Genomic DNA, 22,537 nt, shown 5'->3' on the forward strand with positions numbered 1-22,537 from the left:
TTTTTTTTTTTTTTTTTTTTTTTTTTTTTTTTTTTTTTTTTTTTTTTACAGTGTCTTTGTTTGGTTTTGGTATCAGGGTAATTCTGGCCTTGTTGAATAAACGTGGAAGTTTTCCCTCCTTTTCTACTTTTTTGGAATAGTTTGAAAAGAATAGGCCTTAACTCTTCTTTAACTGTTTGGTAGAATTCATCTGTGAAGCCATCTGGACCTGCACTTTTGTTTGTTAGGAATATTGTGATTATCAATTCAGTTTCATTACTAATAACTCATCTATTCACATTTTTTTTTATTTCTTCAGTTTTGGAAGACTATATGTTTGGAAGACCATTGATTCAGTTTTGGAAGACTCTGTTTCTAGGAATTTATCCATTTCTTCTATCCATTCTTCCAATTTTTAATATGATTTTTATAATCTCTTATAATTCTTTGCATTTTTGTGGTGTTGGTTGTTATTTCTTCTCCATTTCTGATATTTTTAAAATATGAGTCTTCTCTTTTTTTCTTAATGAGTCTGACTAAAGATTTATGAGTTTTGTTTATCTTTTCAAAGAACCACCTTTTGGTTTCATCGATCTTTCTATTGTCTTTTTAGTCTCTATTTCATTTATTTCTGCTCTAATCTTTATTATTTCCTTCCTTCTACTAGCTTTGGGCTTTGTTCTTCTTTCTCTAGCTATGTTAGATGTAAGGTTATGTTGTTTGAGATTTTTTCTTGTTTCTTGATGTAGGCCTGTATCACTATACATTTCCCTTTAGAACTGTTTTTACTGTATCAGATTTTAGTCCACATATTTTCATTTTCATTTGTCTCTATGTATTTTTTTTATTTCTTTGTTGACTCATTGGTTTATGATAGCATGTTACTTAGCCTCCACGTGTTTCAGTTTTTTCCACCTTTTTTTGTAATTGATTTTGAATTTTATACCATTATGGTCAAAAAAGATACTTCATATGTTTTTAATCTTCTTGCAATTAATAAGACTTTTTTGTGGCGACACATGTGATTTATCCTGGAAAATTTTCCATGTGCCCTTGAAAAGAATGCATATTCTGGGGCTTCTGGTTGGCTCAGTAGGTTAAGTGTCCGACTCTTGATTTCAGCTCAGGTTATGATCTCCTGGTTCATGAGATCGAGCCCCACGGTGGGCTCTGTGCTGACAGTGTGAAGGCTGCTTAGAATTCTCTCTCCCTCTCTCTCTCTCATCCCTCCCTCCCCTGCTTGCACGTACACACACTTTCTCTCTCACAAAATAAATATTTTTTTAAAAGAAAAGAATTCATATTCTGCTGTTTGGGGATGGAATGTTCTGTGTATATCTGTTAGGCCTATCTGGTCTAATATGTCATCAGAGCCACTGTTTCCTTGTTGATTTTCTGTGTGGATGATCTATTCATTGATATAAGTAGGGTGTTAAAGTCTCCTACTCTTATTATATCACTGTCAATTTATCCCATTATGTATGTTAATACTTGCTTTATATATTTAGGTGCTCCTGTGTTGAATGCATATTTATAATTGTTATAAACTTTTGTTGGATTGAACCATTTATTATGTAATGTCCTTCTTTGTTTCTTGTTATGGTCTTTGTTTTAAATTCTCTTTTGTCTGATGCAAGTATTGCTAGCTCAGCTTCCTTTTTTTTTGCTCTGTTTATATGATTAATATTTTTCCACCTTCTCACTTTCAGTCTATATGTGTCTTTAGGTTTAAACTGAGTCACTTGTTAGGTAGCATATAGATGGCTCTTGTTTTTGTTTTTTTTTTTTTTTTATCCATGCAGTCATCCTATATCGTTTGATTGGCTCATTTAGTCCATTTACATTTAAAGTAATTTTTTTTATGATTCAAGGATTTATTAAGTTATACATGCAAAACATACTGCTAATTGCATTAGCAAAAGATCAATGTAAAAACACTCCACAAGTCTGAAACTGTCAATTTAAAAAATTTTGTTCTAGTGGTTGAAAGGCCCAACCTTATATTCTTGCTGGTGGGTAAACTGTACAGAACTTGGTTAGCAGCAGCAGGGGCTTACAGAGCCGCACAGACCCAAAAGAACTTAGGCAGAGCAACAGGAAGGTTGTGTGTGTCTGGGGGGTGGGGGCAGGGGAGTGAGGTGAGGAGGAGGGTCAGCATTAGTCAAGGTACAGTACTGGTGATCTAGTGAGACAATGATGTTAAGAAAGTTCATAGTTTAGGAATATCTAAAATATTTCAAAAACTATAAAGCTGCAACACATGATTTTTTTTTTTTTTTGCCTAATTACTAGAAAACTAAGGAAAACACTTATTAGCTTTGAATAAAGTAACAAGGGAACAGGAATGCACTTTTACTAATCTAAAAAATAATCTAATGCATTATCAGAAAGATTTTATAATACAAGGAGGCATATTGTTCATTAAGAAGGGGTTCTAAAATAAAAGCACTAAGTTAGCAACTATGGGAATGACCAGTTCAAAGATGAACTAAATGCCCCATTTTAGGAGGGATGGCAGGTCTAAGAAAAAAATCTTAAAACACTTAGTGATGATACTGACCTCTCATCATTCACTGCATCTGACAGAAACTAACTTTTTAAGATTTTACTCGTGACACTTTCACTCAGTTTAATAATGATGCGCACAGTGTCGTGTAAATTAACCTCCATATTTTGTAAGAATATTGTCTTGTCCTCTGATGGCCTCCCGTGAAGCACACACCCGCCCCCGTGTGCCCGCGACCACAGCGGAGACTTCATCACAGGGAAGGGAGTCAGAGGGCGGTTCCAGATCTCAGCCAGAGCTAATACACTAACTTAAAGAAACAAAAATCTCACTACAAAATAAAAAACATTGATCCAGAGAGCTGAGTCATTACCCTCGATCCATGAGGATCTTAATCTGAGCAACTCTTAATCTGAGCAAGAGTAAGGGCTTTTGAAAAATAAGGCTTTAAGAAAGCTTGCCATTTTAGGGATACATTTTAATGTGAAAATTTGAAGTCTTAAACTTTACAAATAAATCCTAAAAATTACTGATTTGTTCAAAATGGTTTTATGGAAAAACTAATCTGTAACACAAAGACGGCATTGAGTGTGAAGGCTCCACCATATTTGAGCAAAGTGTACAAAGGTTCCGAGGGGGACAGGGCAGGAGAGGGGCCCAGATATTTACAACAGCAGGCATTTTCTTTCCCTCCTCTTGACTGGAGGGGGCCAGAGAACTGCTCGACTAGCGTCATCAAACACTGTCTTGAGGCCTCTCTGCGTGATAGCCAGGCACTCTAGGTATTTTACAGCACCCATCTAACTTCGTTATGGCCAAACCCTGCTGGTAGGTGATGGGAGTCAGCTTCTTGTCTTTCAGTTGCCCAATCCTGTCTTTGTCATCCCTGAGGTCGAGTTTAGTTCCCACCAAGATGATGGGGGTGTTGGGACAGTGGTGTTGCACTTCAGGGTACCACTCTTCTCCAACATTTTCAAATGACACAGGACTCACAAAAGATAAAGCAAATTAAGAATACATCCATTCGCTGAGAGGATAAGGGACGTAATCTGTCATAATCTTCTTGTCCAGCTGTATCCCATAAGCCCAGATTCACTGGTTTTCCATCCACCATAACATTGGCAGAATAGTTGTCAAAGACAGTGGGATATATTCTCCAGGAAATGCATTGGTTGTGTAACTGATCAGTAGGCACGTTTTACTACAACTCTGTAGTACTCCACACGTTTGATGGCCTGCATCTGGGCCGCTTGCTGGGCCTCAGCAGGCTCAGGGGAGGCAGGCAGGCAGGTGGGCGGGTGGCTGAGGGTGGCGGGGTGCGGGGTGCCAGGGCTGCTGTCCATGCTACCTCATCCTCCACCTACTGGAAGACAGAGCCCAGAAGTGGCCACCACCCAAAAGCTGGAGAAAACTCTAAAGTAATTATTGATGGGTGTGTACTTGGTGCCATTCTGTTAATTGTAGGTACTTTTTAAATTATAATTAACATACAGTGTTATGTTAGTTTCAGATATGTAACATAATGTTTCAACAATTCTATACTAACACAGTGCTCATCACAATTAGTGTGTAGTCACCATCTGTCACCAAATAGTGTTATTATAATTTCATTGACTATATTCCCTATGCTGTACTTTTCATCCCTGTGACTTATTTATATTATAACTGAAAATTTCTACTTCTTAATGCCCATTCTTTTTGTTCTTCTCTGTTCTTTTTCTCTTGTTCTCTTCCTGTGTGGTTTGATGGCCTTCTTTAGTGTTATGCTTGTATTCCTTTCTCTTTGTTTTTTGTGTATTACAGATTTTTGACTTGTGGTTACTATGGGGTTCAATTATAACCTGTTATGTGTATAGTAGTCTATATTCAGTTGATGGTCTCTTAACTTTGAACACATCCAGAAGCACGAAAGTTTTACTGTCCACTTCACATTTTATGTATATAATGTCATATTTTACATCTTTTATTTTGTATATCCTTTGACTAATTTTTTGTAGATATAATTGATTTTACTAATTTTGTATTTTAACCTCCATACTGGCTTTATAAATGATTAATCTAGTACCTTTACTACAGGTTTGCTTTTACCTGTGAAATTTTTTCTGTTCATTATTTTCTTCTAGTTATGACCTTCTCTTTCGATTTAGAGAATTCTCTTTAACATTTCTTGTAAGGCTAGTTTAGTAGTGATAAACTCCTTTAACTTATGTTTGTCTGAGAAACCCTTTTTCTCTTCTATGATGAATGATAATCTTGCTGGGTAGAATATTCTTTGTTATAGGTGTTTTCTTTTCAGCACTTTGAATACCTTATGCCACCTCCTTCCGGCCCTCAAAGTTTCTGCTGAAAAATCAGTTGATACCCTTGTGAGAGTTCCCTTCTATGAAACTGTTTTCTCTTGGTGCCTTTAAAATTCTCTCTTTATTATTACTTTTTGCCATTTTAATTATAATGTGTTTTGGTGTAGACATCTTTGGGTCCATATTTTTAGGGTCTCTCTGTGCTTGCTGGACCTGGATGTCTGTTTCTTTCTGCAGATTAGGATGTTTTCAGCTATTATTTCTTTACATAAGTTTTCTGCCTCCTCCTCTCTCTCTTCTCCTTCTGGGATACCTATAATGCAAATGTTATTACACTTGATCTCACAGAGTTCCCTTAACCTATTCTCATTTTTTTTATTCTTTTTTTTTCTTTTTGCTGTTCAGCTTGGTTACTTGTCATTACCCTGTCATCCAGATTGCTAATATGTTCTTCTGCATTCTCTAATCCCCTGTTGATTCAATTGGTGTACTTGTTATTTCAAGTTATTGAATTCTTCAGCTCTGACTGGCTCTTTTTTATATTTTCTGTTTATTGAAATTCTCACTGAGTTCTTCCACTCTTAAGTCCAGTGACTATCTTTATGACCATTGTTTTGAATTCTTTATCAGTCATATTGCTTATCTCCACTTCATTTAGCTATAATTTTTATCTTGTTCTTTCATTTGGGACATGTTCTTCTGCCTCCTCATTTTTTCTCTCTGTGCTTGTTTCTATATATTATGTAGGCCAGTTATGTCTTCTGGTCTTGAAAGTAGTGACCTTGCATAGAAGAGGTCCTGTAGCACAATGCCTTCTGGTCATCAGAACCAGGCACTCCCAGGGTGTCCCGTGTGGGCTGAATGCACCCTCCTCTTGTGACTGAGCTGTGATTGCCTTTGGCCTAGCTGGTTGCAAGGATCTGTTTTGCTTGCTGTGGGCACACTGGGCAGGGTTTCCTCCCCATATTATTAAGGACCTTCTTTGTGGCCCACTTGGGCTTATTGGTGAGCAGGGCAGGTACTCACCCTAGCTCTCTGCAATTAGCCTCTCTGTCACAGCAGCAGGTGCACCAAAGGGCAGGGCACAGCTGCAGGACCTAGAGGTGCACTGGTGTGTGGGGTTATCTCCCACCAGCCTCACCAGGGCATGAGCCTCTTTGGTGTGGTGCCAGTCATGGCTGGGGCTGCTCCAGGTGAGGTGGGTGCCTGCGGAAGCAGGCAGTTGGGATGCAGTGGGTTCACAGGGGAACGTTGGGGTAAGTCGTGCAGTTCTAACAAGATAAATGGAAGGTGTTAGCACTGGTTCCAGAAAAGTGTCTGGCTATCTAGGTTGGGGGATGGGAAAAGAAATGGCAGCCACCAGAACTTTTGTTCTAGGAGAAATCTCCTACAGATCCCTGTCCCTCTTACACACATTCTAAGATTATTCAATGAATCTCCTTCACATATACCCCAAACGCTTTTCAAACTGCTGCTTCTGATCTGTGTCTGGGGCCAAATTATTTAGAATGCTGACTTTTTAAGGGCAGGGTCTCAGTTTTCTACCACCCTCTGGCTCTCCTGAAGTTAAGCCTGTTGGTTTTTAAAGCTGCTGGAGTGAAGCCCCACTGATTTTTAAAGTTCTTGGAATAAAGTCCTGCTGGTTTTTAAAGCTAGATGCTATGGGAACGGTCTTCCCAGGGGAGGTCCCCAGTGCCAGAGATGCCCAGTGTGGTGTCTGATCCTCTTGCTTTTCCATACTTGTGATGTCCCTCCTGTTTCTGGTTAGTCTGACCAGGGGTTTGGTTCGCAACTATGTCTCTATCTCTTCTACCCTTTTCTATGATTAGCAGTGAAAAGTCTGTTCTGCCAGTCTTCAGGTGGTTTTTCAGAGTTAGTCGTATGGATGCAGCTGTTATATTTGTATGTCCATGGGATGAGATGAGTTCAGGATCCTCCTACTCTGCCATCTTCTTAAAACTCCTAGGTCTTTAATAAATAAATACAATGATTACAGAAAGGGATCCTTTATATCGATTTTATATGTTTGAATTAGTTTATAATTTCTCAATTATTTTTATGAACGATTCCAAAACATCTTTCCAGACTGGAGTTAAATGTCTGAGTTTTATCTTTTTTCTTCTAATGTTTTGTTTGTTTTTGTTTATTTGTTTGTTTGTTTGGGGTCTTTAAAACTATGTTAGAAGTCATTACAAGTTCCAAGTCCTTAAAATGTCATTATGTCCCAACAGCCTTATGTTAGGGAGACCATCTTGTTACACAAAAATTCTTTAGAAAGTTTTAAAATATGTTAAAAAATGCTTGAAGCTGCCCTATGAAAGACAATGTTAAGAGAATGAAAAGACAAGCCACAAACTAGCAAATATGTGTAGAACACATATCTGACAGAGGGTTTGCCTGTAAATATATACAAGAACCTTTTAAAATTCATCAGTAAGGAAACAAATAACCCAATTTAAAAATGGACAAAAGAGGGGCGCCTGGGTGGCGCAGTCGGTTAAGCGTCTGACTTCAGCCAGGTCACGATCTCGCGGTCTGTGAGTTCGAGCCCCGCGTCAGGCTCTGGGCTGATGGCTCGGAGCCTGTTTCCGATTCTGTGTCTCCCTCTCTCTCTGCCCCTCCCCCGTTCATGCTCTGTCTCTCTCTGTCCCAAAAAAAAAAAAAAAGTTGAAAAAAAAAATGGACAAAAGATTTGAAAAGACACCTCACCAAAGAAGATAAACAGATGGCAAATAAGCTCATGAAAAAATCCTCACCATCATTTGTCATTAGGGAACTGCAAATTAAAACAATGATGATAAACCAGTACTCATCTATTAGAATGGCTAAAATCCAACAGACTGACCATAACAATTGCTAGTGAGTACGTGCAGCAGCAGAACTTTATATTCATAGCTGCTAGGAATGCAGAATGGCCCTGCCACTTTAGAAGACAGTTTTATGTTTTCTTACAAATCTACACATAGGTGTACCATACGGTCCAGAAATCATGCTCCTGGGCATTTACCCAACTGATTTGAAAACTTCTGTGTTCCAAAAACATGAACGTTTAGAGCAGCTTAATTCATAATCACCAAAAACCGGAAACAACAAAGATGTCCTTAATAGGTAAATAGATAAACGAAGTGTGACACATTCATACAAAGGGATATTATTCTATGATAAAAAGAAATGGGCTATCCAAGCCATGAAAGACATAGATGAGTATTAAATGCATATTTCTAGGTGAAAGAAACTCGTCTGAAAAGGCTACACATTATGTAATTTCAATTATATGATACTCTGGAAAACATAGAAACTGTAACAACAATAAAAAAAATTACTGGTTTCTAGAGGTACAGGGGAATGGAAGAGATTTTGAATAGGTAAAGCACAAGGGATTTTTTTTTAGGGCAATTAAACAATTCTGTATGTTCTATAATAGTGGATATACAACACTACACATTTGTTGAGACCAGTGTATTGAGAAGCCGAAAACATGTTATCTCACATATGGATTTTCTGGTTCTATAAACACAGCAATTTTATTAAATTCTATTGTATTTCCTCACCACTAAGAGATGGTTTTGTTTATAATTGTATACTCTGTACTACTGAGCATTTTGTGATTGGGGAAAGCTATTATTTTGACCAGGCATTAATGAAACCTTAGTCTTCCACTTACAGTTTTACATATCAGGAGACTGTGATGATTGTGAAAATTTCCCACAAACTGGATTCTGCCTCCATTCATTTCAAAACTCATTTCTCATCCATCACCCGCATACTTCTGGTGCCAGATCCATAAGACACATTCACTAGGGCATCATGATACAACCTCACATATACTTTTAGGTCATGGTGTCCTAGTAAATTGGCACAGTGTCCAGTGGGAGTGTTTCTGGAAGCCATTCCCACATGAGAGGTACTTTAATATCTTAAAGATAAATGCAAATGGCTGCAAATTTTACAAAAATATATTACTATATGAATACATTGCTAGCTCCTCTCTATGACATATAGAGGGCCTGTATAAGTGAGGACCAGAAACCTGAATTTCTTTAGCTTCACAGAAAATCAGCCTCCAGGCATTAGGGGTCTTCGGAAGTTCTATTCTTTCAGTTTGCAGGTAAAATAGCAATCAAGCTTATCGGCTAAGAGTGGGAATGAGGAATGTAATGGGTGGTTTGGAAGAGAAAATAATGTATGAAATAGCTATGAGAATGGAAAAGCAATGGACTAGAGAAATAGAATTGTTGAGCAGCATTAAGACCCACTTGATGGGAAGGAATCTACAGAGAAATTAGTAGGCATGATGGCGTGTTGTACACCAGACGTGTTTAGCCATACGAGTGCAGACAGAGAGTGCATAGAGAACTGGATTTGAGCAGGGTTGTCATTTAACAAGCATATATTAGGAAATGAGAGGGATTAAATAGAAGGTATATGCAGGAGAGTGATTATTAATGCTGGATTGTGGGTTTTAACCTGTATAAGGAGAGAAGAGAGGACATCAAGTTTGACAATTAGTGGAAAACGGTAGAATCGATAGATTGACAGGCCCACTGGATCAAAGAGAATAAACTGGAAAGATACAAAGTGGTGGTCAGAGATGGAATACATGGAATTGAAGAGATGAATGGATTGCAATTAATGGCAATGACAAAGGCTACAGGAAGACCATCAAACTAGGGGACTAGGATGGTGTTGAGGACTGGTTCATTAGGAGAAAAGTTCGAGGACCTGAAGGGACAGGATGTTGAAAGGATCATTTATGTGCATATCAAAATCCCAAGAATGAAGACAGGAGTACAAATGAGTGACAGTGAACCAGATGCTAACACCATCAAGAAATGAGGCCGTAGAGCCTGGGAGTTATATATGGAAGGAACAGTGAGTGGCAGTGGAAAATCTAATGAGATTCAAATCTGGGAGGGAGGAGGGAGGAGAAAGTAATACAGAAGCGGTGAGAACAGATAACTCACTTCTGGACCCTGTGATTGTTATGGAGGAAACACAGCCACCAAATGAGAGGGCTGAAGAGATAGATACATCCTCAGAAGACAGACTCACTTTAATTTTGAGTAAGATGAAGGAAAAGTTTTGAAAATACATTGGATTTTGCAAAGTATCGGCTTTGGAATTCCAAAGGGCACACATTATATTACAGTCTCAGTGTCCATCTATAATTTCCTGGCTATTGTGGCACAGTGAATAGAGGTCTATTGAATGTTACACATTCTTCTAATAAATGAAAAATGTAAGGCTACAGAATAGCATTATATGCATATATATGTGTATATATATATATATATATATACACACACACACACACACACGCACACACATATTCACATATATGTATATAGTTTGCTTATGCCAAAAAGTTCTCAAAGTTAACACAAAGTAATGGTGTTCATCTGTGTGTGTGTGTGTGTGGGGGGATCTAAATACAATGAATGTTGAAGGGATACTTTTGCCTTTATTTTATAGCCTGCTGTAGTGCAATATTGAAATGTATAATGATGAGACAATTGAAATATGAATACTTACTGACTTTAATATTAAGGAATTGTTCATTTTTCTTAAGTGTGGCAAGTATATCAAGGTTTTTTTTTAAATTTAGAAATACATATTTACAGATCAAATATTTTTGGGTATTGGCCTAAAAGTAATATGAAAGGGGGAGTGGATAAAGAGTATAGATAGGAGACTTAGATACAAGATCATTCTGTAGTTGAGTAAAGTTGAACCTAGGCTATGGTTACATGGGGTTACATTACACTACTGTATTTTTATACATATTTCAAACTGTTCATAATAAAATGTTATAGAAAATAACTTTTCAGACATTACAATAGGTAGTATCTACTCAGTTAAAATTTTGTTTCATTACACACTTTATTATATTAAATTTGGGGAACATAGTGTTATAAATATTCATGGTCCTACCCCTCACATTGTTTATGGCTTAAAAGTAAAAACAATTAGCAATCTCCTCTCCTTCCCCCAAATTATGAGATGGACCAAGGAGGGCCTTGTAAGCCATGTTAAGGCATTTGGGTTTTCCTTTGAAAATAATGAGAAACGATTTAAGTGTTCCAACCAGAGAAAAATATCAGATGTCTCCATATTATTTGTTCTAACTTGAGGAACTGATTGAAAAAGGGCTAGGTATGTGTGATCAGTTAGGAGGTTATTAAAATTGTCTAGGCTTAAATTGGTGAAATTGCAATACAAAGGCTGAACAGAAAAGGCAGAATAAGCAAAGAAGTTGAAAAGAAATGGTGGGTGAATAAATATTATGTCATAAAGCTAGGGTATATGGTCTGAAAAGTCAAATACCGACCAGAGGTTAGCAGGATAATGATTTATTGCCTAAACCACATTAGCCACCATGGTGTTTGATCTTGCCATTCCTCTTCTGAGAAACACACAGTGGTTTCCCATGGCCCCTAAGAATGTCTACCCTCCTTGTTGTGACATTCAAGGTCATGCTCTCATCTCTCTGTGTATCTCTTTTTGCATTATATACTCTGGGTGCACTGATTTGATCTGATAGAATAAGAACTTGTATAGCTTCTTGCTTTGGAAGATGCTGCTCAGACTGGGCCTAATTCTCCTCTGTCAAAATTTGTCTCACCCTTCTAAGTCTTATTAGCCCAAACACCCAACTCCTCCATAATCCCATGTAGTCTATATCCATTCCTCCTTTCTGCATGCTCTAAGGACATTAACTGGACCTCAGCTTTATACTTAGGTAATAACTTCAGTGTGTTTTTATAAATATTATAGTCGTTTTCAGATCTTCTCCCCAACCAAGTTAGAAACCTCTTGAGGTCAAACAGTGTTAACTTTATCTTCTTCGATTACCTTACCTATTTTAGTAACCGGTAAATACGTCCATATTATAACAAAATCTAGATTTTAGCTTATATGCTCAACCATTTTTTAAATATGTGTGATAACCTTGATATCAAATGACAAGGCAAACTTATGAGAGTGCATAAAATTCTTTATTTAGAACAATAAAGTATATGTATATATATAATGTAATTTCAAATTCAAACCTGTATAAAAAAGGGTCAGGACATATACCTAGTTTAAAAAGTACACATATAGTATATACACATACACATCACATTTTACAACGTTTTTTATTTAATTACACTTCAGTCATAATAAACTAGAATAGTGTTGACATACATTTACATTACAATATGCAAACTCCAATCTATGAATGAACTAGCAATGTATCTATGCATCCATCTAAATGTTTGAATACTTTTCAAGTCCATCAATTTAAAAAATAGCAACAAATGGACACTATAATCACACATTAATCCTTAGAATATAGGATATTTTTATTGAAAAATTTTGAGCCTTATAGCTGAGAAATCAAGTAGTTGAAAATACTATGTTTTTAAAACAATTTTATTTTTAAAAACATCATAAGGATGTAGTTGGAGATGGCAGTTATAAATTTACAATGCTTAGGAAACATTTTAGGATTATGAATATCCACTTTAAATTATTTCTAAAACATCTTGTTAGGAAATAAAAGTACCATTACTTTATTTGTAACAAAGGCATTTCCAGACTTGTTAATGAAAAGCAGCAAAACCATAATTTGTGCAATAAAATATCATAAATTAACTAGTTAGAATTTCAATGTTTATATTTTAATGCCAATTTTACAAAATAATACTGTTTCAAAGACAAGCTGGCTTACTTTAAAATTCTTATCCCACCTTCTAATTTTAAAATGAAATTTATGGATGACCCCTTTCCAAATGGATTATAAATTATTTTTTGGCACTCAAAAACTTTAAGCATCTTACATTTCTGTTCTAAGCTTTTAATAAAATGACAGCATTTAAATGCTTAATTTGGTGCATTTCCAAATGTTGCACATATCTTATAGTATCTCTTCCTGACTAAAATGCACTTGTGGTTTTCATTCTTCAGAGGTGATCCAAAAATGTTTACTTAAGCAAAGGAAAAAGCCATCTCTTGTGTAAATGGTTACCCAATTCACCCTTTAGGAGATTGAATTTTACTTTTACTAATGGATCCTATTTACATTACAAACAAGAATAGCAATGACTTTTTGTGTTCAAACTGATTATTCACAGATCAGAATGGAATATCTCATATGGAATAGTTTCAGATCTATTTTGTTGTCTTTGTCAGTCAGATATCAATAGGTTTCACACCTAAGGTGTGACCTCCAACTTCACCATAAATAAAACATGAAGATCCAAAGAGAAGAGGTGACTTACCAATATCCGTTAACAGCAGAGAAGTTTCTCACAATTTTTTCCAACATCTGCCTCACTATGCGAAACTGTCTTTTGAAAAATTTCTAAGAATACGTGGGAAATGGCTAAAAGCCCCATATTGGAATTACATTTTGAAACCAAAACCTAGCTGCAGAAAAATATTGAGATATCCATAAATCATGAATCATGAATGGATTTTTCTGTTAATTTCAAACCTCAGTTGAATTAGAATACCAAAATATGCCACAAAGTTTCCCCGAAGTACTTTCATACTCAATTAAATGTGTTAATTCTTACGAAAAGCAAACACTACATTAAAAAACACATGTTTTCATTCTTCATATACTTAATTCTTTTTAAAGAGAATAGGGTACTTATTCTATTATCATATTGAAAAAAACTGAAATTTGTCTCTGACTCATTAAAAAATGGCAGTGTGGTAAGCACGTTAGATTATAATACAAAATCCGGCAACACTTTGATATTACTGGGCAGGCACCATTTATCACAGAGCCAGTTTCTTTATAGACTTGTGTTCTACCAAAGAGGTGCAAAGCTTTTAGTATAATTTAGAATCTGCAGACTTCTGAGATCATTTTAAAAGGCAATTTTGGAACATTACAAAAGATATCAGATACATGGCACCAATTTAAAAGGTGATTTCATGATTGATAATATCAGTTGTGAGTTTTCCATGATTTCTGAAGGATATTCAGCACACATATCAGATAAAATAAAGCAAATGTGTGTGTGTATGTGTGTGTATATATATATATATATATATACACACACACATACACATACACACACACATATTCATCTCAAAGCAGATATGACATATAATTCCCAAGCAGCCAGCATCCAAAATCATGTTCAGCCTTTTTCTACTGTTCATGCATTTTACTGAACTTTAGTGTTTTAAAAATTGGTAATTCACGTAACTCTCAATGAACTAATACATTTAATTAGGTAGAATATATCACCCCTTGCCTATGATGCCAGATTTCATAACTTGCTGAATTTGTTATTTAACTCTATTGATTAGGACCATGTCCTTGAGCGTTAAAACCCAGCTCCTGCCTTTGAGAATAAAAGTGCATTTATTGTACTCTCAAGCTCATTAAACAGCATTTTCTCATGGCTAAGAAAATCAAAACCATTGGTGAAATAAACTATTAAATTGAGAAGTATTAATCTTCTCAATCTACACCTGACCTACACACATGACTCATACTAACTTATATCTAGTTTCTTCAAAAAAATCAAAGTCACACACTGAGAGTCAGGTCCTTTCAGCAATTAAACTGATCGCTGGTTTTATTACTAAACGTTTGATCCATGGGATATTTAAGGGCCTGAGTAAGTCAATGCAGCTTCCCAAAGCACCTGGGTTGTATCTTAGAGAAATGACTACCATCTGAGGAAGCCCAGCACTTTAGAGAAGGAAGGGATCGTAGAAATCATCTGGGCTTTTTGGTACAAAAAAGCGCAAAAGCCGCTTCACTGGGGTTGTATTTGGATCTTTTAACATGAAGTCCAACTATACTAGAAATTCTTGGACTTTTGAAATAAAGGAAAGCTAGCAGTTTTTCATGCCCTTTTGTATCACTACATTGAAAATGATCATCTGAGGGGGTAGAACATGACAATAATGTTATAACAAGAATTAAATTATAATAGAAAGCTTTGGATCCCTTCATCTGTATGTTCATGATCTACTGAAAGAATCTTAAACCACAAGAAACCATTTCTTTAGTCAGATCTTCGACTATTAAAAAAAATGGCAAGGGAAATTCACAAAATGTCTTACAAGTTTTAGTTTAAAAGCATGATGTCCATCTTGAGAATTCTTACCAAATTCACTCTTAATACAACAAACGCTGTCACACATTTTAAACAGCAAACTGACATGCGTAACTACATAAAGCTCGCTATTTTAAATTCATAAATATTAATATAGAGTGCCTGATTTTAAATAAATGGATCCCTTAAACTGATAATGGTGATTATATGAGAAATAACTAAAATTTCCTGATTCCTTTCATTCTTATAAAAGCCAAGTAACCTAATTTTCAATACCCATATTACCATGTGGGTGTGGTTTTCTAATCTTAGATACTAAATATAATTTTTAGTTTCTCTCATGATGTAAATTGAAAATGAGACCTTCATACATTCAGCAATTTCTCTTAAGTCCCTTTACATAACTCTGTAATAGTTTTAGAATATAAACATTTCATAATATATTTTGCAAGCACAATTTATACACTCTATAAGTGGTAGGGGAAAGGGGTGCAAAATGTCCTCCTCAGTGACCGTGCTGTTCAGTGTTCATGGCTTCTTTGGGCCATACCTCCTTTGGAGAGTCTCCTCTCTGCAAAGGCATCAATGTTTTTTTTAGGGGGTGGTTTTTTTTTTTTTTTTTTTTTTTTTTTTTTACATTTTTATTCAACTTACTTAAACCAAAGCAAACCAAAACAAAAACAACCCAGTTCATCCATTTCTCCCAACCACCCCCATCCCTTGCAACTACCAATCTGTCCTTTGTATCTATGAGCTTGGTATTTTTAATTTTTTTACTTAAAAATTTTTTTTAGATTCCACATATAAGAGAGATCATATGGTATTTCTCATTCTGACCTATTTCACTTAGCATAATGCCCTCAAGTTCCATCCATGTTGTCACAAATGGCAAGATTTCATTTTTAGAGCGGAATCAACTGTATGTATAATACGTGTGTTATACACACACACATGTAACACATTCTCTTTATTCATCTATTGATGGACACTTACATTGTTTCCATATCTTGGCTATTATAAATAATAATGCAATGAACATGGGGCTTATACATCTTTTAGAATGTGTTTTCATTTTCCTCAAATACCCAGATGTGGAACTCCTGGATAACATGGCAGTTCTAATTTTTTTGAGGAAACTCAAAATTTCCCATAGCGACTGCACCAATATACAGTCCCACCAACAGTGCACAGGGTTCCCTTTTAATTCTTATCTTTTTGATAATAGCCATTCTAACGGGTATGAGGGATATCTCATTGTGGTTTTGATTTGTATTGCTCTGGTGATTGATGGTGAGCATCTTTTCATGTACCTGTTGGCCATTTGCAGGTCTTCTTTGGAAAAACATCTACTCAGATCTTCCCATTTTTAAGTTAGAGATTTTTTTCTTTTTCTTTTTCTTTTTTCTTTTTTTTTTTTTTTGCTATTATTGTAGGAGTTCTTGGTAGGTTTAGCTATTAGCCCCTTATCAGATATTTGACTTGCAATTATTTTCTCCCATTCAGGTTTTTTTTTTTTCCATTTTATTGATGTCATCACTGTTCTACTACAATACTGACTCCCAAGCATGGATAGATCCAGCTAACCATGTCCATTTGTCTAGTGGGAGATAGGTTTATGTCAAGAAGAGACCAAGATCAGACCCAGACCATTAATTAGCAGCTACAAGGCTGACATGTTGCCTACTCCAATCATTTTGTTCCTACTGCTTTCTAAATGTAGACTGGCTGATGCTGTTGAGTTTTTGTTTTTAACATTTTTTCTAGATTCATTTCAGAAAAATTATCCCCACTATACAGGATGAAATCTACTTGCAAAGACCAAGATTACTATGAACTGCAGGTTGTAACTGAAAATAAAGCTATGTGACTTTTCAGCAATTAGACACTTCTGGAGGCATGCAAAATGGTGCATGCAATCGGGGACACGTGCTTTCTCTCCCAACGTCAGTTGCAAGTTCTAAATGAGACCACCAGTCCCCCAGGTCTTTAAAATAGAGTCCTGCTCCATGCAAGGTCTTCTTTATAGATGATTAATTCAGTGCCAGTTTCACAGTAAAACACTTTGTTCCAATTTGTGAATCATCCATATAGAGTCATGGGTAGCAAGAACAGATAAAAATGCAGTCTGTTACTCCAGACAGAATATGAATTTGTTTAAAGCTGCTTCATTTATGAAGCAAACATGAACTGTTACCCGCCTAGAGAGGAAAGAAAAGAGAGAGATTATGGTGTATCTGCTTTCTGCCTTCTTTCCATTCTCAATAGCTGAATTCATAGGACTACAGAATGAGTAATATACTTAAAATACAAGCTTCACTTACACAAGCTACAAGAACTTGACAAATCTTTTCCTAGATGCAATGATTAGTCACTCTCCGTGACCTCCCTGGGAACATTTAACATTATCTGAATGATCTTACTCATTGTTTGACTCTCTCCTCTCATTAAAATGTAAGCTCCATGAGGACAGAGACCTTTGTCTATCTTTTTTACTGCTGTACTCCAACACCTAGAATAATACCTGGCAGAGGAAATATTCAATAAATATTCCTGGAACATAAGGATGGATGAATGAATACCCAGTGGCCTTCACACCCATTTGCATACTATAGATTGTTTCCATTTGTGGTAAGAGGGTTATTTTGCAGCCTTGAATTTCTCTAACCAGGCTATGAAAAGGTAGTATATACATAGTGAGGGGAGAGGGTTTTTGAAAGACAAAGACAGTGTCTAGAGAGAAATGCAGTAGCATTAAGGGGACATCAGTGGAGAAGCTAATAAGAGACCATCAACAAACAGCAGCCTTCTGGTCACTGAGCAATGCCAGTATCTTAACTGCTAAGCCATCACTTCTCCCAACTGAGGAAACAGCAGCAGCAAGAGGGCTTTCAATACTGTCAGCCAAGAAAAGGAAGAAATCCTCCATCACATCCGGACAAAGTCTCTGGGGAGGTTCATTTGGCCTTAACATAACTTATACTTGTTGAAACATTAAAGCCAGACATTGTTTCAGTTCTTCAGAGCTGGTGCTAATCCACTGAGCTTTGGACTCAGCTTTTAGATTTTCAACTTTCACATCAAGTCTCTCTACTTACTTAACTATTTTTTTCAAAGATCGTATCTTCACAATATCTTCAATCACCACCACTAAATAACCGCGTATGTTGCTTTTTCTTCCCTACTCAATACCCTTCGTCCTTATTTCCTGACTTCAAATATCTCAGTTTTTAAATATTTGACATCAACACAAAGGTTATATATAAACTGCATAACATTCCACAGTATAAATGGTAAGAAGTGCACTATTTTTTTCCGCTCTCTCTAAATGAATTTACTACAAATTGTACTATGACAAATTATCAAACAGAGAACTCTAGAAACTAGAGAACCTGCATCTGGGAAAAGGATAATTAAATCCCAAGAGGAAAATTAAACAATTAAGAGAAAACTTCAGAAATCCAAAATATATAAGTAGATGATATTTTTTAAATAAGCCTTGATTAAAAAACCAAAAGGGAATCACACAGAATAAAAAAGGATATATTTTTTTAAAAAGGAATAGCTTGAAATTCTAAACTTAAGTAGAGAAGATTGGAAATCTATTTCTAGTTTTGTTCCCAGGTCTCTTAGCAAAGAAAATAAACTTGAAGGTTGACAACAGTTTTCCCATAAAACAAAACAACAATTTTTATAATGATACCCTGGGATCCTTGCAACCACCTCATGAAATAAGCAGGGTGAGTCTTATTATCCCCTTACTAGAACTTGAAAAAACAGGGGTTAAAAGACAACTGACCCATCCAATAACCTACAGCTTAACTATTTGCAGAGCCATGGCCTGAACCCAAGTCTGATCCCTTCTTATCCTCTATGTGTGTGTCCTCAGAAAGAGCTCAAAAGCAAATCCTCTGAAATTCTTAAGAAATATCTGGTAAAGAGTCAGAGATCTTTGGCAAATCCTGTGTGTGCCAAATGATAAAAATTTGACTCAACGTTACCCATATTCCAAATCTAGGATCTATTATCGCCTATCTTAGCCCAGATCTGCAGGAAATGTCCAGGTTGTGTTTCTTTTATGAATCTCTCCACCAGCCTACTTGTAATAAGTTTAAGTTTATTTGAGAGAGAAAGTGGGGGTAAGGGCAGAGAGAGAGAATCCCAGACTGCACTGGCAGCATGGAGCCTCATGCAGGGCTCAAACCCATGACCCATGAGATCATGACCTGAGATGAAATCAAGAGTCGGATGCCCAACTGACTGAGCCACCCAGGACCTCCCAAAATTACTTTCAACACTTACCATGCTGGGGTGTCTCAATAACACTGACAAATGAGTGTCTACAAACTCATGTTATTTACTGTCAACCAAACAGGGCCTTCTCAGTGATGCAGTCCTTCTTCCAAGGTCTCAATTAAAATTCTTTGTAGATGACTCCCAAACCCCAAATCTATTACCTCCAGCCCTGACTGTTCTTTGAATTTCCAGTCTAAGACATTTGCCCCCATCAATATTTATTAACAACTCCTTATTTCCTTTTAATGGCACCGCCATCTGGTTAGTCTCATAGGCTCCAAATTATCCTTGAGTACTACCTGTGATGTCAAGCCTCACATTCCATCAGTAACTAGAATGTGTTGATTATTTCACTGCATATCTCCAAACAGATCCATGCTTTCCTATTTCCATGGCCCTCACCCCAGTTTACATCATCATTCTCTCACATCTATTTGGAAGATTGGCCTCCTAGGTGGACTGCCTGACTCCAGTTCACTGCTTCCATTCATCCGGCCACACCAACATTTCATTACTTTCATAATACTCGGTTTTGAATATATTACTCACATCTTTTTTGAAGCCCTCCCATAGCTCCTTACATTACTCAATAGAGTACACGTCCTGTATTTGTAATTTTTCAAACTGATGCCCACATCCTTGCTTCTCAGCATTTCAGCCCTTCATGTGTGACCTCCCACTGTAGTCCAACTGTACAAATGGACTCTTGAACACTTTCTCTGTACTTTTGGCCTCTCTTAGTTTATACCAATTGCAGTGTCTGGATTTCCCCTTCCCTATTGCTATTAAAATGTTACCAGTCATCCAAGATCTAGCTCAGTATAAATGCCACCTCCATCACCTACATGATGAAGCCTTTCTCCTATTGCTAGTGATTTCTTTCTCCTTTCAGATAAAGCAACTGTTTATGGGTGTGCATACTACAGTTCTAAGAGGTCTATCCATACATATCACCATCTATATCTCTGAGTCAAGGACACATCCTGTACAACCATAATCAGTGCCTTTGATCTCTTATTGCATTTTCCTTGTAAGCTCCTTTCATTGTTTTAACTTTGCAAACTTCTAGTTTGCTTTTAAAAATAGGTTATTATGCATATGTCTTACTTCCTTTGGTAGGCTATAGGCAATTTAAGGACACAAGTAGGCTATATTAAGCTTTGCATCCAACAATGTATCTACTAGAGTGTGTTGAAATCACATTTGTGGGAAGAATTAAGAGTGAAATTTTCCTATAATATACTCTTTTCTTTCTTTCTCAAACTGCTACACACAAGCTAATAAATGAAAAATTCTTGTGGAATGCCACTTATGAATACTTGGCATCAGCTAGTCAACTAAGTCGATTTTAAACTGTTTATATAGATTAGTATATTTTCTCTTAGCACCGGTTTCTTTTGTTTCTAGTTCATTACCTTATATTCCATGTTATTTCCTTGTTTTCAAAATATCAAACCTTTCCTCTTTTCATTTTCCAATTACAGGTTATTTCATTTGAAGAACTAATTATTCCATTTTTTGTTCTAGTATTCCAATATTTGTCTTCATTTTTTTTTAGCTGGTGAAACTTCCACTTGAGGGAGAAATCCTTGCAATAAATCTGAGTCATTCCCTGTAATTTCCCCTTCCTTGTTAACCAAGAAAATGACTATAATCCAAATCATATCTAATATTTAAAATATATAACAACAACTGCATATTACATTTCTATCTTGGTACTTTTTACTACGGCTTTCTTATTTCTCAGCAAATTTCCTCTTACTGCATCCTATTCTGCTCTCCCAAACCTTTTCCTTCACCACAATCCTCTCCCCAAATTACAAAGTTCTTCATCAGGCCTTAAACCTCTGTTGGTATAGGGACAAGCAAAAGGCTTTTACTCTACACAGTGGGTACTCAGTAAATGGTAACAAATGATACCTACATATTCACACTTTGGAGTCTGCAGATTCATGATGAAACCTGGCTCTTTTGTCTTCCTTTTTCCTATCCTTTCCAGGTCTATTTTTGTTTTTATTTTCATAAATTTTATTCTCATATTATTGCAATTTTCTGAGATTCTCATCTTCTCCATTTGTCCTCCAACAAATATTTATTCATTACTGTATGCACAAAGTAGATGTTACAGAGTTTGGTGGGATTCCAAAATGAAACTCAGAAACAAACCTTGCCCTGTAAGAGCTTATGGTTTAGCAGTGGACACAAAATAACTATAAAAGTAACTGTGAAGTCCTATTAATGTGTTAATATTACATGAGTATTACATGTCATATGACATAGGATTAGAAGGCTATAAATTTGGGAAGTCAGCTTTTTGGAGGTGGTGGTATCTGAGTCTTGGAGAGATTTGCACACCTGATGAGTAAGATATTTATGAAGGAGAATGCCAGTTCATTCCTTATCCATTTCACATTGACTACTCAATAATGTGTGAGGAGTTTATTTCTAAATGATCCAGAGCTTCTTTTTAAACCTAATGTGATTGAATGTATACATGAATAACATTTTACATTTTAAGAAAAATAGTCATTTCTCATGACTATATTTCCCCTTTGGACGCTTTACTTTCCTATTGACCCAAATCAATAAGTTAAATACACACGCACACACACACCTACATGATAAAAATAAGTCCTACTTCACCTTCTTAAAGATTTTTAAAAATTTATTTTATTGAGGTACGAACACTTAATGTGAGATCTATCCTCTTACCACATATTTAAGTACACAATGTAGCATTGTTAACTAGGGGCATAATGTTTTATAGCAGGTCTCTACAATTTACTCATCTTGCACATAAAAAACCCTACTTCAGAAGAACTATCTTCCTTACCAGTGGTTAAACTTTCATTCAGGATTTATTCACTCTGTCATTCAACAAGTATTTGGTTTGAGTCTACAACACATAGGCAACAAGCTGAGTTGCTATGAGGAGATACAGCAAAACAGGCTCAATTCCTATCCCTGAATGTTCCCTGACTAGCAGACATATGCAGAAATTGCTTGACCATGGTTGTTTTCAAATGCCATTTTTTCCCTCCTAAACAGGTGCCCTGGGTTTTCCCATCATAATCCATTCTCCAAACGTCATAGGGCAAATACCACAATTAAAAACCGCATGATTAAAGACCTGTGTGCCAAAACAGGATCCCAGCGATGCAATCCAAAACCAACCAGGACATTACTTGAGCCTTTAAGACTCAATTAACTATTTAATGTGTGGTTTCTGGATGTCTAGCTTAAGGGAACTGAAATGGCAGACAGGAAAGCAACAGTCAGGCTCATGTTGAGGTTGAAGGGCAGAGGAATTATTTTTCTTAGAAAGCTAGGATTTCAACTTGAAGAGTACTGCTCCAGAAAATAAAAAGTATTGAATGAAAGGTCTATTCATTATT

The 22,537-nt window shown here is 36.2% G+C and overlaps 1 protein-coding gene and 1 pseudogene across 4 annotated transcripts in view; both read right to left on the reverse strand.

The window, feature by feature from the left end:
• Nucleotides 1–3,150: 3,150 nt before the first annotated feature.
• LOC125919894 (ras-related C3 botulinum toxin substrate 1-like) lies at nucleotides 3,151–19,400 on the reverse strand (annotated as a pseudogene).
• KITLG (KIT ligand) overlaps nucleotides 15,598–22,537 on the reverse strand; it is an 81,362-nt gene continuing 74,422 nt past the window's right edge. For 3 of the 4 annotated variants that reach the window (XM_049626058.1, XM_049626056.1, XM_049626060.1), the window contains one exon: nucleotides 15,598–17,047. The gene's annotated coding sequence lies outside the window, so the exon portion shown is untranslated. Of the gene's footprint in view, nucleotides 17,048–19,003; nucleotides 21,245–22,537 lie in introns of those variants that run through there. The other variant, XM_049626057.1, reaches the window with a different exon arrangement.

This window comes from Panthera uncia, chromosome B4 (genome assembly GCF_023721935.1).
Source record: "Panthera uncia isolate 11264 chromosome B4, Puncia_PCG_1.0, whole genome shotgun sequence".
Lineage (NCBI taxonomy): Eukaryota > Metazoa > Chordata > Mammalia > Carnivora > Felidae > Panthera > Panthera uncia.